Source organism: Oryctolagus cuniculus, chromosome 2, assembly GCF_964237555.1.
Source record: "Oryctolagus cuniculus chromosome 2, mOryCun1.1, whole genome shotgun sequence".
In the NCBI taxonomy this organism is placed as follows: Eukaryota; Metazoa; Chordata; class Mammalia; order Lagomorpha; family Leporidae; genus Oryctolagus; species Oryctolagus cuniculus.
Window position 1 is genome coordinate 93,575,033 of NC_091433.1, and position 16,817 is coordinate 93,591,849.

Sequence of the window (16,817 nt, forward strand, 5' to 3'; positions counted from 1 at the left end):
TTCCAAGGTACAATTCTAAGGATGTAGTGATAATTTCTCCTTCCCTCTTCTTTACTTTCTTTTTGAATTTTTGGGATAACACTTTTGTTTACTTTATAGTCACAGGTATAATGCACCACTAAATAAAGAGTTCAACAAGTCAAAAGTAGAAAAACCACTGTTCATGGGAGAATAGATAATCAAGCACTATAAATAATAATCAAATCTCAACATGACAGTTTCACTCATATACAATAAATATGTTTAATACTTTCTATGTTAGCCAGTACATATCAGAGAAAACATGATGTCTGCATTTTTCATTTTGAGGTCATATTTGGATGGTTTCCGGGTAACTGTTATGTCCATAGCTCTTCAGAATCTTCTAGGCCCTAGTGTCATCATACTCATTGACAGGAAACTTATATTTACTTTCATGAATATTTAGAGAATGAGAAATTAAACTATGTTAGATTTTTGAACTTGTCCAAAATGCACTTCTCTGTGCGCCTATTTTTCATATAAATAAATAATTGAGCCCATCCTGTCTGGGCTGTGCCCCCCTCCTCCACCACTACTGCCACCCCCCCAACATGAAGAAATTCTTCCAGGACATCAAGGCAGACATCCAATTCAAGAGCGTGGGGCCTGGTCGTAAATTCAAACTGTCTGGGGGAGAAGGCCCCAAGGAGAAACCCAACCAGCTGGCTCTGAGGCAGCCCCTCCAGGGACCCACTGATGAGGCACAGATGGCAGCGGCTGGAGCAGAGGCAGCCCTGGGCTGGGGCCCAAAGTCGCAGGACTCCATGGGGAACCAGGTGAGGGAGGAGCTGCGAGCCCAGGCCACTGTCCGTGGGAGCCCTGAGGCACAAGGGACTAACGTGGTCCCTGAGGCCAAAGAGGAGGGCTCAGCTCACCTGGCAGTGCTGGGCATGTACTTTACCTGCCTGCTCATGGGGCCACCCTGAGCAGGGACCAGCAGGAGGCCGGCATCAAGGAGGCCATTCTCTCAGTGGCTGTGTCCATCATGAAGATCCACACATTCAACAAAGCCCGTGACCGGGTGAAGCTGGGCATGGACACCACTGCCAAGTACCTGGACAACCTCCACCTGCACCCCGAGGAGGAGAAATACCGAAGATCAAGCTGCAGAACAAGCTGTTCCCAGAGCGCATCAACTGCTTGGAGGGGGCACACGAGTGTTTTGAGGCCATCGGGTTCCAGTCCTGATCAGGAGAGCCCAAATAGTTCTGTGTGCTGAGCCAGGCAGGGCTGGCCCATCCCCAGAGCCTGCACAGGCACAAGGAGCAGCCGCTGGCTGCTGATCCCGTGGGGACCACGCTGCAGGCCTCCAACTTCGAGCTGCCTGTGGACTTCCTTGTCGCTCCCTAGCCCGCAAAAGAACGACATTACTCGCAGCTTATCGGTCTTCAGTAGACTATTTAAACAGGATAGAAAGAGAAACCCTTGAGCAAGGGGAACTCCGAAAGAAAGGGGAAGCTCCTGTTTCTATTTCACGAATGGCTTATATAGTATATCATTGCAGAAGCATGTAATGCAAGCTTAGTCCATGCTACAGTCCATGCAGCGATGCTCCAATCGGGTGCCCGATCACATACAGTCCATGCACTCCTTGTCCAACCATAAAGGTGATGACGCGTCTTCATCCAATCAAGCTCCTGGTCACGTAGAAGGTGGCTCAGACGCCAGCAGAAAGCTTAACGTTGCTCCACCTGGTGTTTTCTCAACTCTTGGTCAGTGGGAAAAGAAGTATGGGAAGTCCCAAGGCCATAGTTGTAGACTCAACCCTGGGGTTATGGAAAGGTCCCGATATCGCAGCTCAACAGAAACCATAAACATCCACACAGCAGTAACTATTGCAAATGGTCAGCAAGCTAAGCCTTAGAATGTGGGCCCATGGCCGGCTCATGGGTCCCCACACTTCCTCAGCCTCATGGCAGAAGAGGTGAAGCCAGAGCAGAGGTTCATGGTGGATGCGGTGGAGTGGCTGAGTGTGCTGCGGGCTAACGCCAGGTGCGAGGAGGAGCAGCAGAGGGTGCTGCGGGGGTACAGGTTCAGGCTGCTGCGCATGTGCCTCCGGATGGCTGCCTGCTGCAGGGGGCATGCAGAGCCATGGGTGCTCCTGGAGGGCAGGGGGCAGGGTGCGGGCTGTCCAGTTGGCCCTGACCATCCTGCACGAAGGGACCTTCTATGCCCCCATGAGCGGCTGTCGGTGCTGTACAGCTTCGTCCGGGAGGCCCTGAAGAGCGGCTGGCTGCCCTTGGAGCTGCTGGCCTCAGGGGGCAGAAGTTGGAGGAGGAGAACCTGGCCTTGAAGGAGTGCACTGGCAGATCAGACAGCAGGTCCCCGTGTTCCCCCTCTACAGCAGGGTGAGGTTTGCTCTACCCCCCAGGTGCCCTCCGCCCTCCTGACCTTCTTGTGGGACCCAGCTGTGCTGGAGGACCTCAGGCTGCTGGCCGAGCCCCTTGCTCATGGCTCCTGAAGACTGAGCTCCTGTCAGACATGGAGTGGCTCTTGTGCAACAAAAGCAGAGTTGGCCTCAAAAAAAATTTATAATAATTGAAACTATCGAATAATACACAGTGGTATACTTAATTTAACATCATTTCCCTGAGTACCATATACATTTCTAGGTTAAGTTCCTGCAAATTTTATATTTTTGTAAGTGAAATTTTGAAAATATTTTTCAATCCATTACATCTGCTTAGGATTCTTTAATTTGTTTTCCAAAGTTCTATTTTCTAACCACAGCAATAAAAATATAATGCATAGTATCACACCTATTTTGGGAACAATTTTGATTTGCCTGTAACAAGATTATTTACACTTCTGTAGCAGTACTGTATGTCATTACCACACTATGTTATTGCAATTTTAACATGGGAAACCTGGGCTCACCCTGGCTTGTTTTTCATAGTGAGGTGACCATCTCATATCATTTCATGAAGTGTCTGTGTAACTTTCATTTTTCAGAAGCAAATACTCATGGGTATATATGGAATATATATACCAAATTGTGGAGTGTATAGAAAAGATATTTACCTTGGTTATTTTATTTTCCAAAGTGTAATTCTATATATTTCCATTCCATTAACTTGAATTTGTTATGAGACATGTTGGTTTCTTGGTTTAAAATATGACAATTTTTTTTCTTTAAGAGTTAATTTAATTGATATCCTCATCTACTTCCTGTATATGTGTTTGTTACTTTGTTATCGTTCTTAAAGAATGGCTCAGTTCTATTCACAGAAATTTTGTAAATTCTTAGCATACTTGTGTGCATCCAAGTCTTATTTCATGTTGAATTTTATCGTTTTCTTTTCTTTCTTTTTTTTAAAACTTTTATTTAATGAATATAAATTTCCAAAGTACAGCTTATAGATTACAATGGATTCCCCCCCATAACTTCCCTCCTACCTGCAACCCTCCCCTTTCCCACTCCCTCTCCCCTTCCATTCACATCAAGATTCATTTTCATTTCTCTTTATATACAGAAGATCAGTTTAGCATACATTAAGATTTCAACAGTTTGCTCCCACACAGAAACATAAAGTGAAAAATACTGTTTGAGTACTAGTTATAGCATTAGATCTCAATGTACAGCACACTAAGGACAGAGATCCTACATGAGGAGTAAGTGCACAGTGACTCCTATTGTTTACTTAACAAATTGACACTCTTGTTTATGGCATCAGTAATCAACCTAGGCTCTTGTCAAGAGCTGCCAAGGCTATGGAAACCCCCTGAGTTCACTGACTATGATAAATTTTAGACAAGGCCATGGTCAAAGTTCTTTCCTCCCTTCAGAGAAAGGTACCTCCTTCTTTGATGACCTGTTCTTTCCACTGGGATCTCACTCGTGATCTTTCATTTAGTTTTTTTTTTTTTTCCAGAGTGTCTTGGCTTTCCATGCCTGAAATACTCTCATGGGCTTTTCAGCCAGATCCAAATGCCTTTAGGGCTGATTCTGAGGCCAGAGCGCTATTTAGGACATCTGCCATTCTATGGGTCTGCTGTGTATCTCACTTCCCATGTTGGATCATTCTCTCCCTTTTTTATTCTATCATCTAGTATTTGCAGACACTATTCTTGTTTATGTGATCCCTTTGGTTCTTAGTCCTATCATTATGATCAATTGTGAACTGAAATTGATGACTGGGACTAGTGAGATGGCATTGGTGCATGCCACCTTGATGGGTTGAATTGGAATCCCCTGGTATGTTTCTAACTCTACCGTTTGAGGTAACTCAGCTTGAGCATGTCCCGAATTGCACATCTCTTCCCTCTCTTATTCCCACTCTTATATTTAACAGTGATCACTTTTCAGTTAAGTTTCACCACTTAAGAAGAATTGTGTATTGATTACAGTATTCAACCAAAAGTATTAAGTAGAACAAACAAAAAAAAATACTAAGAGGGATGACATATCAAGTTGCTCATCAACAGTAAGGGTGAGGGCTGATCAAGTCACCGTTTCTCATAGTGTTCATTTCACTTTAACAGGTTTCCTTTTTGGTGCTCAGTTAGTTGTCACCTATCAAGGAGAACAAGTGGTATTTGTCCCTTTGGGATTGGCTTATTTCACTCAGCATAATGTTTTCCAAATTCCTAACAGGGGTCACTTTTCAGTTAAAATATAAACACCTAAGAATAATTGTGTGTTAATTACAGAGTTCAACCAACGGTACTAGAACAAAAAAAATACTAAAATGGATAAAGTATTACATTGTACATTAACCATCAGGACTTCTCATCCGTCTTCTTTGAAGAACTAAAATCGGACTTTCAGTATTGAAATTTTCATGCCATTTTTATTATGAGTTCATCATTTCAAACAAAATTCCATACGGCATCTCAGAAAAATTATTTGCACATTTCCTGAGAAGTATTGAAATAGTGGATCATTCACCCTTCCAAGAATACAAGTGCTTTAGAACATTTTATAGATTCAATTGTACATGTAATTGAAAGTTGATCTTGAAAATTTCTACATGCTAGATTGACACACTTTTAGCTTTGCTTCAGAATTATCATGCTAAGTTACATGAATTGATCTAGGGGTCCATGCTGCGGTGTGGCAGGTGAAAGCCCCAGCCTGCAGCTGTGGTATCCTGTATGGGTGCCAATTCAAGTCCTGGCTGCTCCACTTCTGATCCAGCTCCCTGCTAGTGTGCTTGGGAAAACAAGAGGATGGCTCAAGTGCTTGGGGCCCTGCACTCATGTGGGAGACCAGGGAGAAGTTCCTGGCTCCTGGCTTCAGATTCTCTCAGCCCTTGCCATTGTGGCCATTCAGGGAGTTAACTGGCAGGTGGAAGACCTCCCTGTCTCTCTTTACATTTCTGTGTAATTTTGTCTTTCAAATAAATAAAATAAATATTTTTTAAAAAAGATTCAGTCTGGATTTATTTTCCTCTAATTATGTACTCTTTTGTAAATATAATTTTAGGCCTGTTAAAAAAAATCCCCTCTGTCTGCGTTAAATTCTATAAATACAAATTAACAATTTCTACTCACAGTAATCAAAATGTTATGTGTCATGCCATATCTGAATAATTTATTTTTAAAATTACACTTCAATTGATCATGAGCATTGATTTATATCATCAATTACATAGTTAATTTTTTTCTATTTTTGAATTCATTACTATTGCCTTAGTTTTTTTCATTAATAGTGTAACAAGTGTCAATGTTAGAACAGCTTACCTGTGGCAAACTTGTTTTACTTTATCTTTGTAATATAATTAACTTTACCTAATTTTTTCCAGATTTTAGACAATGTTCATGCACAACATTGCATAGAATCATTTTGCATCAGTGCCATCATTCTGCTCTTCAGGTCAGATATTTTGTTAAATTTCATGGCCTCTTTTGGAACTACACATTTACATTTGATTTTGGAAATTTTTTACAAAGCCATTTCTTCATATCAGTGTTATATTTCAAATATATTCTGTTAACATACTTGAAATATTCTTGATTTAAGTTCTGTTAATTTTATTTTCTTTCATAGCTGTTTTATAAACATTTATATATATATATATATTTCTTTTTCACATACTTCCTGTATACTGTTTTGTCACTTATACAACATTATTCCCTACTGCTTCTACAAAATTATTCCTACTACTCAATATCAAAATACTTGCCAATAATAGCCCTGAAAGTATTTGCTCATTCTCGTCAGGATTCTTTTTGAAGTCATCAAGTGGCTCACATTTCTCTAAGCTGTCTAACTCCATCCATGTACATGATTTTACAAATTTTACCACAGCAAACTCTTTCATATGTTCAAGTTAATGGATACTCTTTACATTTGGGTATTTTTTAGTACTCAAAATCATAATTTGACCATAAATATGTATTGGGTCAAGGTGCTTCAATACTCACTAAAAATTAAAATATTAGTCAGCATGGTCTTTTCTAATTTAAGTTCCTGACATTTTCTTATTTTTAATGTAATTTTATGTTTCGTATTCATCTATGCCATTTCTATATGACTGTGACTCTGTTTCTACCAAATAACTAGTTTGTACACCATATAATCAAAATTAGCTGTCTTCTGTAGAGGTCATATAACTTTATTTTGTCTTAGAATTTACCACTTCCACCTGAATGTGCAATTAATGACCTGATTTATGGCAATATTAACACAGGGAAACAGTGGATGCCAGGGTTTGGTTTATGATTCTGTGGTTATAAACTCAATTTAAATGCTGGAAGTTGTCCTAGAAACTGTCATGAGGTCAGGATTTCAGCACATGACAGGGCCAGTACCATCACGGGCATCAGCATGGGATACTACATCTTTCTGGATGTTACTGGAGCTGTAAATTATTTTCTGATTTTGGAAATTTTTGAAAATACATGTCCCTGACATACCACAATTTTTCCAGTTTATTCTGGACCCTTTTATAGAAATATCCATCCACATGGTTGTCTTTTAAGTATGGCTCACACTAAATTCCTTTTTGTCACTTAAGGCAAAGCAAACTTTTCCCTTGCCATGTGAATCAGATTTATATTTTTTATTTTGACTTACAGTTTATTACTTTAAACTGTGTATCCACACAGTGCATGTGTATCCACATGAAATCTAATCTTAGCAATGCCAATGTATGTTAATTCTTTAGGGCATTTATGTAGAAATAAAATGAATTTACTCAAAAATTTTCTGTTTGTATTAGTTATCTCCATCTGAATGTTCTATAAAATCACTTTTGGACATTATATTATTTCACTTTCAAGTATACATGTGTTTTGTAGTTTATTTTTAAGAACTCAAAATTGGCCAATCACTTTGAATTTTCCATGAATCAGGTTGAGACACTGTTATCTTAGCTCTAAGATTATTGAATTCAGTGGCACACAATTTCCTTGATTTAAGAGAGTACAACACTTCTGTAGCTTAAATGTTTATTTAGGGCTGGTTTAATCTATGTTACATCCCATTTTGGCTGTATTGCTGCTTCTACTAAATTTGCCATTGGTACACCCAATAGTGATTATACCACATATAAAAACTTGTCACATTTTTCTATTTTTCATATTGTATTTGAGTTTGTTTACTATAGCTGAGTAAATAGTCAGTAATCTAATTTGTGCCAATTCTAGTGCAGGAACCTTAATGCTACCATGATTTTCTTTATCATTTTTAGGCCATCAACTCTCCAATTGTGGAAGTTGTCCAAACAAATTTTATGTTCACAGTACCTGAGAAAAATCTAGGGCTGTACCATCAGTCTCATGAGTCAAAGAGTTCATACTTACATACAATCATGGAATTTGAAATTAACCATTTACTTTGAAAATTTAGGTAAATTATTTTTGTCCCTAAGTGTATTGAACTCACTCTTTTTCACAAATATTCTGGTCTAGGCTAATGCCAGTATTGTGAACCTGTGGCCATGATGATTTAAATTTTTATTGTGAGATCACCATCACACCCAACATTCTATAAGTTGTCCTGGAAACTTTCAGTTATACAGTGTCTCAGAGTCATCTTAACCAAGCATAATCATTCTCTTTTCTCAAGGTGATATATATATTTTTGTATATTTATATATATATATATAAAATATATATTTGCCAGATTTGCCCTCTGTATATATTATATATAATATATAAAATATAATTAGCTATATATAATGTGTGTGTATATATATAAAACTTCTAGATTTTTATAGAACTCTAAATCATTGTTAGATTATTCAGTTTTTTGATTATTCAAGTATTCCACTGTGTGTCTAGATATTGGCACATTTCCTAACAATTATGTGGGTAAGTTGCAGAACCTTGTTGTGGTTTTGATCTCAGAATTGTATGTTTATCTAATTTTAGAGGTTGGTAGAGAGGGAGAAACAGAAACTATGAGCTACATCTGGTGGCTTACTCCCCATTCTTGTTCTGACCAGTAGCTAGATTATTATGGAACTCTAAATTATACTTATTAGATAATAAATTTTATATGTATATTTATATTTTAAAGTGTTGTTCTATCTACAACTTTATAAAAAATAAACTATATATATGTAGGCATGGGCTATTTTTCACAAAAATCTCTTAAATGTCTTGTCACATTATTTTATTTTTTAATTTATTTATTTATTTATTTTTTTAACTTTTATTTAATGAATATAAATTTCCAAAGTATGATTTATGGATTACAATGGCTTCCCCCACATACCGTCCCTCCCACCCACTACCCTCCCCTTTCCCACTCCCTCTCCCCTTCCATTCACATCAAGATTCATTTTCAATTATCTTAATATACAGAAGATCAGCTTAGTATACATTAAGTAAGGATTTCAACAGTTTGCTCTCACACAGAAACATACAGTGAAAAATAATAGATGATTTTTTTTAAATGATGATGAAATCAGATCAGACCTATTGTCATGTTTAATCCCAGTGAGAGTCAAGTTGGGAGTTGATAATTTCTTTTTCTTTTTCCTTTTTTTTTTCACAGAGGATCAGTTTAGTATACATTAAGTAAAGATTTCAACAGTTTGCACCCCCATAGAAACACAAAGTGAAATATATTGTTTGAGTACTCGTTATAGCATTAAATCTCAATACACAGCACATTAAGGACAGAGATCCTACATGAGGAGTAAGTGCACAGTGACTCCTGTTGTTGACTTTACCAATTGACACTCCTGTCTATGGCATCAGTAGTCTCCCTATGCTCCAGTCATGAGTTTCCAAGGCTATAGAAGCCCTCTGAGTTCTCCGACTCTTATCTTGTTTAGACAAGGTCGTAGTCAAAGTGGAGGTTCTCTCCTCCCTTCAGAGAAAGGCACCTCCTTCTTTGAAGACCTGTTCTTTCCACTGGGATCTCACTCGCAGAGATCTTTTGCCAGAGTGTCTTGGCTTTCCATGCCTGAAATACTCTCATGGGCTTTTCAGCCAGATCTGAATGCCTTTAGGGCTGATTCTGAGGCCAGAGCGCTATTTAGGACATCTGCCATTCTATGAGTCTGCTGAATATCTCACTTCCCATGTTGGATCACTCTCCCCTTTATTTATTCTATCGGTTAGTGTTAGCAGGTACTAGACTTGTTTATGTGCTCCCTTTGACTCTTAGTCCTTTCATTATGATCAATTGTGAACTGAAATTGATCACTTGGACTAGTGAGATGGCATTGGTACATGCCACCTTGATGGGATTGAATTGGAATCCCCTGGTATGTTTCTAACTCTACCATTTGGGGCAAGTCAGCTTGAGCATGTCCCAAATTATACATCTCTTCCCTCTCTTATTCCCACTCTTATGTTTAACAGGGATCACATTTCAGTTAAGTTTCAGCACTTAAGAATAACTGTGTATTAATTACAGAATTAAACCAGTCATATGAAGTAGAACAGACAAAAAACTACTAAGAGGGATAATGTATTAAGTTGTTCATTAACAGTCAGGGCTATGCTGATCAAGTCACCGTTTCCCGTAGTGTCCATTTCACTTCAACAGGTTTTCTTTTTGGTGTTCAGTCAGTTGTCACCAATAAGGGAGAACATATGGTATTTGTCCCTTTGGGACTGGCTTATTTCACTCAGCATGATGTGTTCCAGATTCCTCCATTTTGTTGCAAATGACTGGATTTCGTTGTTTCTTACTGCGGTATAGTATTCTAAAGAGTACATATCCCATAATTTCTTTATCCAGTCTACCGTTGATGGGCATTTAGGTTGGTTCCAGGTCTTAGCTATTGTGAATTGAGCTGCAATAAACATTAGGGTGCAGACCGCTTTTTTGTTTGCCAATTTAAATTCCTTTGGGTAAATTCCAAGGAGTGGGATGGCTGGGTCGAACGCTAGGGTTATCTTCAGGTTTCTGAGGAATCTCCAGACTGACTTCCATAGTGGCTTGACCAGTTTGCATTCCCACCAACAGTGGGTTAGTGTCCCTTTTTCCCCACATCCTCGCCAGCATCTGTTGTTGGTAGATTTCTGCATGTGAGCCATTCTAACCGGGGTGAGGTGAAACCTCATTGTGGTTTTGATTTGCATTTCCCTGATTGCTAATGACCTTGAACATTTTTTCATGTGCCTGTTGGCCATTTGGATTTCCTCTTTTGAAAAATGTCTATTGAGGTCCTTGGCCCATCTCTTAAGTGGGTTGTTGGTTTTGTTTTTGTGGAGTTTCTTGATCTCCTTGTAGATTCTGGTTATTAACCCTTTATCTGTTGCATAGTTTGCAAATATTTTTTCCCATTCTGTCGGTTGTCTCTTCACTCTCCTGACTGTTTCTTTTGCAGTACAGAAACTTCTCAATTTGATGCAATCCCAATAGTTGATTTTGGCTTTGACTGCCTGTGCCTCCCGGGTCTTTTCCAGAAATTCTTTGCCTGTGCCAATATCTTGAAGGGTTTCTCCAATGTTCTCTAGTAACTTGATGGTGTCAGGTCATAGATTTAGGTCTTTAATCCATGTTGAGTGGATTTTTGTGTAAGGTGTAAGGTAGGGGTCTTGCTTCATGATTCTGCATGTGGAAATCCAGTTTTCCCAGCACCATTTATTGAATAGACTGTCCTTGCTCCAGGAATTAGTTTTAGATCCTTGATCAAATATGAGTTGGCTGTAGATGTTTGGGTTGATTTCTGGTGTTTCAATTCTGTTCCATTGGTCTATCCATCTGTTTCTGTACCAGTACCATGCTGTTTTGATTACAACTGCCCTGTAGTATGTCCTGAAATCTGGTATTGTGATGCCTCCGGCTTTGTTTTTGTTGTACAAGATTGCTTTAGCTATTCGAGGTCTCTTATGCCTGCATATAAATTTCAGCACCAATTTTTCCATGTCTGAGAAGAAGGTCTTTGGTATCTTGATTGGTATTGCATTGGATTTATAAATTGCTTTTGGGAGAATGGACATTTTGATGATATTGATTCTTCCAATCCATGAGCATGGAAGATTTTTCCATTTCTTGGTATCCTCTTCTATTTCTTTCTTTAAGGTTTTGTAATTTTCATCGCAGAGATGTTTAACGTCCTTGGTTAAGTTTATTCCAAGGTATTTGATTGTTTTTGTAGCTATTGTGAATGGGATTGATCTTAGAAGTTCTTCCTCAGCCATGGCATTGTCTGTGTATACAAAGGCTGTTGATTTTTGTGCATTGATTTTCTACCCTGCTACTTTGCCAAACTCTTCTATGAGTTCCAATAGTCTCTTAGTAGAGTTCTTTGGGTCCCCTAAATAAAGAATCCTGTCATCAGCAAAGAGGGATAGTTTGAGTTCTTCCTTCCCAATTGGTATCCCTTTAATTTCTTTTTCTTGCCTAATAGCTCTGGCTAGAACCTCCAGAACTATATTGAATAGCAGTGGTGAGAGTGGACATCCCTGTCTGGTCCCAGATCTCAGTGGAAATGCTTCCAACTTTTCCCCATTCAATAGGATGTTGGCTGTGGGTTTTTCATAGATTGCTTTGATTGTATTGAGGAATGTTCCTTCCAAACCCAGTTTGCTTAGAGTTTTCATCATGAACGGGTGTTGTATTTTATCAAATGCTTTCTCAGCATCTATTGAGATAATCATATGGTTTTTCTTCTGCAGTCTGTTAATGTGGTGTATCACATTGATTGTCTTGCGCACATTAAACCATCCCTGCATACCAGGGATAAATCCCACTTGGTCTGGGTGGATGATCTTTCTGATGTGTTGTTGCATTCTATTGGCGAGAATTTTATTGAGGATTTTTGCATCTATGTTCATCAGGGATATTGGTCTGTAATTCTCTTTCAGTGCTGCATCTTTTTCCGGCTTAGGAATTAAGGTGATGCTGGCTTCATAGAAAGAATTTCGGAGGATTCCCTCTTCTTCGATTGTTCTGAATAGTTTGAGAAGAATTGGAGTTAGTTCTTTAAATGTCTGGTAGAATTCAGCAGTGAATCCATCTGGTCCTGGGCTTTTCTTTGTTGGGAGGGCCTTTATTACTGTTTCAATTTCTGTCTCCGTTATGGGTCTGTTTAGGTTTTCGATGTCTTCCTGGTTCAATTTAGGTAGGTTGCATGTGTCCAGGAATCTGTCCATTTCTGATAGGTTTCCCTGTTTGCTGGCATACAAGTCCTTGTAGTAATTTCTGATGATTCTTTTTATTTCTGTGGTGTCTGTTGTTACATTTCCTTTTTCATCTCTGATTTTATTGATTTGGGTCTTTTCTCTTCTTTTTTTAGTTAGTTGGGCCAATGGGGAGTCAATTTTGTTTATTTTTTCAAAAAACCAGCTCCTCGTTTGGCTGATTTTTTGTAATGTTTTTCTTGATTCATTCCTGTTGATTTCTTCTCTGATTTTAATTATTTCTCTTCTCCTACTAGATTTGGGTCTGGTTTGTTGTAGGTTTTCTAGATCCTTGAGGTGAATTGAAAGCTCATCTATTTGGTGCCTTTCCAATGTCTTGATGTAGGCACCTATTGATATAAACATTCCTCTTAACACTGCTTTTGCTGCATCCCATAAGTTTTGGTATGTTGTGCTGTTATCCTCATTTACTTCCAGAAAGTTTTTGATTTCTCTTTTGATTTCTTCTATGACCCATTGTTCATTCAGGAGCATGTTGTTCAATCTCCATGTGTTTGCGTATGCTCTAGGGATTCCTGAGTTGCTAATTTCCAACTTCATTCCTTTATGGTCTGAGAAGCTGCATGGTATGATTCTAATTCTTTTGAATTTGCTGAGACTTGCTTTATGGCCTAGTATGTGGTCAATCCTAGAGAAGGTTCCATGTACTGCTGAGAAGAATGTAAAATCTTTAGCTGTAGGATTGAAAGTTCTGTATATATCTGTTAGATCCATTTGGGCTATAGTGTCGTTTAAATCTACTGTATCCTTGTTGATCGTCTGTCCTATTGATCTGTCTATTTCTGAGAGTGGAGTATTGAAGTCCCCCAGTACTATTGTATTGGGGTCTAAGTCTCCCTTTAAGTCCATTAATAAATCTTTTAGATAAACCGGTGCCCTGTAGTTAGGTGCATATACATTGATAATTGTTATATCTTCCTGTTGAATTGATCCCTTAATCATTATTTAGTGCCCCTCTTTGTCTCTCTTAACAGTTTTTGTAGTAAAGTTTATGTTGTCCGATATTAAGATGGCTACGCCCACTCTTTTTTCATTTCTGTTGGCATGGTATATCTTTTTCCAGCCTTTCACTTTCAGTCTTTATGGATCTTTGTTGGAAAGATGTGTTTCTTGTAAGCAGCAAATAGATGGGTTTTGTTCCTTAACCCAATCAGCCAATCGGTGTCTTTTAACTGGATAGTTCAGGCCATTCACGTTCAATGTGACTAATGATAAGTGGTAACTTTGCCCTGCCATTTGCCAAAGATAAGTTCTAATATATGCTTTGAATTCCCTGTGATCTTTTGCTGTGAGGTTTCCTTCCTTGGTTTTCTTCCTTTACCTTCTTTCATATTGATGACCGTGTTTCTGTGTTTCTGTGTGTAACACATCTTTAAGCATCTTTTGCAGGGCTGGACGAGTGGCAACAAATTCTTTCAATTTCTGTTTGCTATGAAAAGTCTTTATTTCACCTTCATTCACAAATGATAGCTTTGCAGGATATAATATTCTGGGCTGGCAGTTTTTCTCTCTTCGTACCTGGGCTATATCTCGCCATTCCCTCCTAGCTTGTAGAGTTTCTGATGAGAAGTCAGCTGTGAGTCTGATTGGAGATCCTCTGAAAGTAATCTGACGTTTCTCTCTTGCACACTTTAGGATCTTTTCTTTATGTTTCACTGTGGAGAGTTTAATTACAACGTGTCGTGGTGAGGATCTCTTTTGGTCGTGTTTATTAGGGGTTCTGTGAGCTTCCTGTACTAGGATTTCTTTGTCCTTCTCCAAACCTGGGAAATTTTCTGCTAATATCTCACTAAAAAGGCCTTCTAATCCTTTCTCCCTCTCCATGCCTTCAGGAACTCCTAGAACCCGAATGTTGGGTTTTTTAATAGTATCCTGAAGATTCCCAACAATATGTTTTAGATTTCGAATTTCCTCTTCTTTTCTTTGGTCTGACTGTATCCTTTCCTGTTCTCTGTCTTCTAAGTCCGATATTCTCTCTTCTGCTTCTCCCATTCTGTTTGTAAGGCTCTCTATTGTGTTTTTCATTTGATCTATTGAATTCTTCACTTCAGTCACTATCCCAGTTTCCTGTTGTACTAGTTGTTTCGTTTCATTTGGATTCCTCCTTAATATTTCATTTTCACGAGAGAGATTTTCTATCTTGTCCATTAAGGATTTCTGTAGTTCAAGAATTTGTTTTTGAGAACTTCTTAATGTTCTTATCAATTTTTTGAGATCTGCTTCTTGCATTTCTTCTAACTCATCATCTTCATAATCTTGAATTGGGGTGTCTTTTTCATTTGAGGGCGTCATGGTGACTTCCTTGTTTTTATTACCTCGGTTTCTGCGTTTGTTATTTGGCATATTGGAGATATTTGGTTTCTTCACTGTGGTGCTTTTTCTTGTTATACTATGACTCTAGATTAAGTGGACTATCTGTTTTTGATGGAGCCTTGGGGCTTGAGATGGGTGTGGCCTGAGAGCTCTGTTTGGTGTGCCAAAGGTGACACTCCCAGGTTAGGCATGGTAGATCTCTCTCTCTCTTTCTTTTTTTTTTTTTTTGATTCAAAAGGGAAGTAATTCTGCACAGCTGAATGAAGTTGGAGGTAGTTAGCAGGCAAATGATATACCCACAGGAGCCAGAGATCAGAAGCTCTTTCCCAAGGACCACACAGGGAATCTGTTCGGCCCTCAGAGTGGGCTCAAATTCTCCTTCAGTCTCCCACTGGGTTGCCAAAGTTACGGAATTGTAGCATCTCTGGAGAGTGCTCACATGAATTCTGTGAGTTCTCTCCCCCACCGTCTCTTTTTTCACAGTCTCAGTTCAGTAGCACCACAAATTTACTAGGTCCTAATCTCCTGTTAATTCGCCCCGCCCAGAGTCAGGTTTTTCTGCAAGGCTCAGGGCCAGTGCAGACCTGAGGTCACTCTGCTTATGACGTATGTCCAAGATGGCGCCTGCTCATAGTCTTGCTCGCCCTTGAGAGGTGAGCAGAGAGAGAGAAACCCGTGTCCGTACCAGTCACCTTTTTTTTCTCTCTCTCTCTCTTCCAGTTAGCCTGGTGAACTTTCCACCCCCGGGGGTCGTTCCCTCTAGTCTCCTCTCTCCGCTTGCCTGCCAGTGTCTCGGGCTATAGAGGTTCGGCTCGCCTCGCGTTCCAGCGCTGGTGTGTTGAGTCTGCCACTGGTGTCCCGAACTGTGGGCTCGCACGCTCTCCACGCAGGTCCGCTGCGAATCACGTGTTCCGGAAGAGTTTCTTCTGCTGTTTCCTCCCCTACACTTCCTTGAACCTGCAGTATCTCCACTTTTATTAAACTATCTCTCCCCGGACTATCAGTGTGCTCCCTTTCTATTCCTCCATCTTGCCTCCTCCGCCCGAGCTTTTGTGTTTTGGAAAAAGAAATGGAACGCTTTTGCAGAGGGGACCGAATATTAATTCCCCTCCAATCAAGTTTGACAGAGATTTTCAGGTGAATTCAATGAGTTTCCAAAGCCAGTCAGCTGGGAGGGGTGGATGAACCCAGAAACAGCCGGTTTCCTTGTGACTCAATCAAGCCCAATATCACAAAGGACTCTTGCATTTCTTTGGCTTTTTTCACATGTTTCTTATTTCTCATGGGTTGTAATGAATTTTCTGATGTGAGCTTTGATTTTGAGGCTGGAATATGGAGTTCAAGAAACGGAAGCAATGGTCCTTTTCAATCAGGGCACAGCTGTTGGCTTGCTCCAATGCTGGCTTTCTGTCATTGTTTTGGGTGCTTCAGCCGACTTTTGGTTTCTTGAGCGGCAATTTCCTAAATGGTTTCTGGGTCTGAGTTGGTTTTGCCTTCTTCCCTCCCAAATTTTGTATTCTGACGCAATAGAAACAAGAGTTTAGACAGAGGATCCATTATGAAATAAAAAACAGAACCCATTGGTGTGTCACGAATAAAAATCTCCAGGCAGCATGACCAAGATGAGCTTTTGTGTTTTGGAAAAAGAAATGGAACCCTTTTGCAGAGGGGACCGTTCAGTAATTCCCCTCAAAGCAAGTTTGACAGAGATTTTCAGGTGAATTCAATGAGTTTCCAAAGCCAGTCAGCTGGGAGGGGTGGATGAATCCGGAAACAGCTGGTTTCCTTGTGACTAAATCAAGCCCAATATCACAAAGGACTCTTGCATTTCTTTGGCTTTTTTCACATGTTTCTTATTTATCATGGGTTGTAATGAATTTTCTGATGTGAGCTTTGACTTTGAGGCCGGAATATGGACTTAAAGACACGGA

The 16,817-nt window shown here is 39.5% G+C and overlaps 1 pseudogene; it reads left to right on the forward strand.

Annotated features, from left to right (window-relative positions):
• The first annotated feature begins 572 nt into the window (after positions 1-572).
• Positions 573-16,817, forward strand: part of LOC127482623 (UBX domain-containing protein 6-like) — a 190,329-nt pseudogene continuing 174,084 nt past the window's right edge.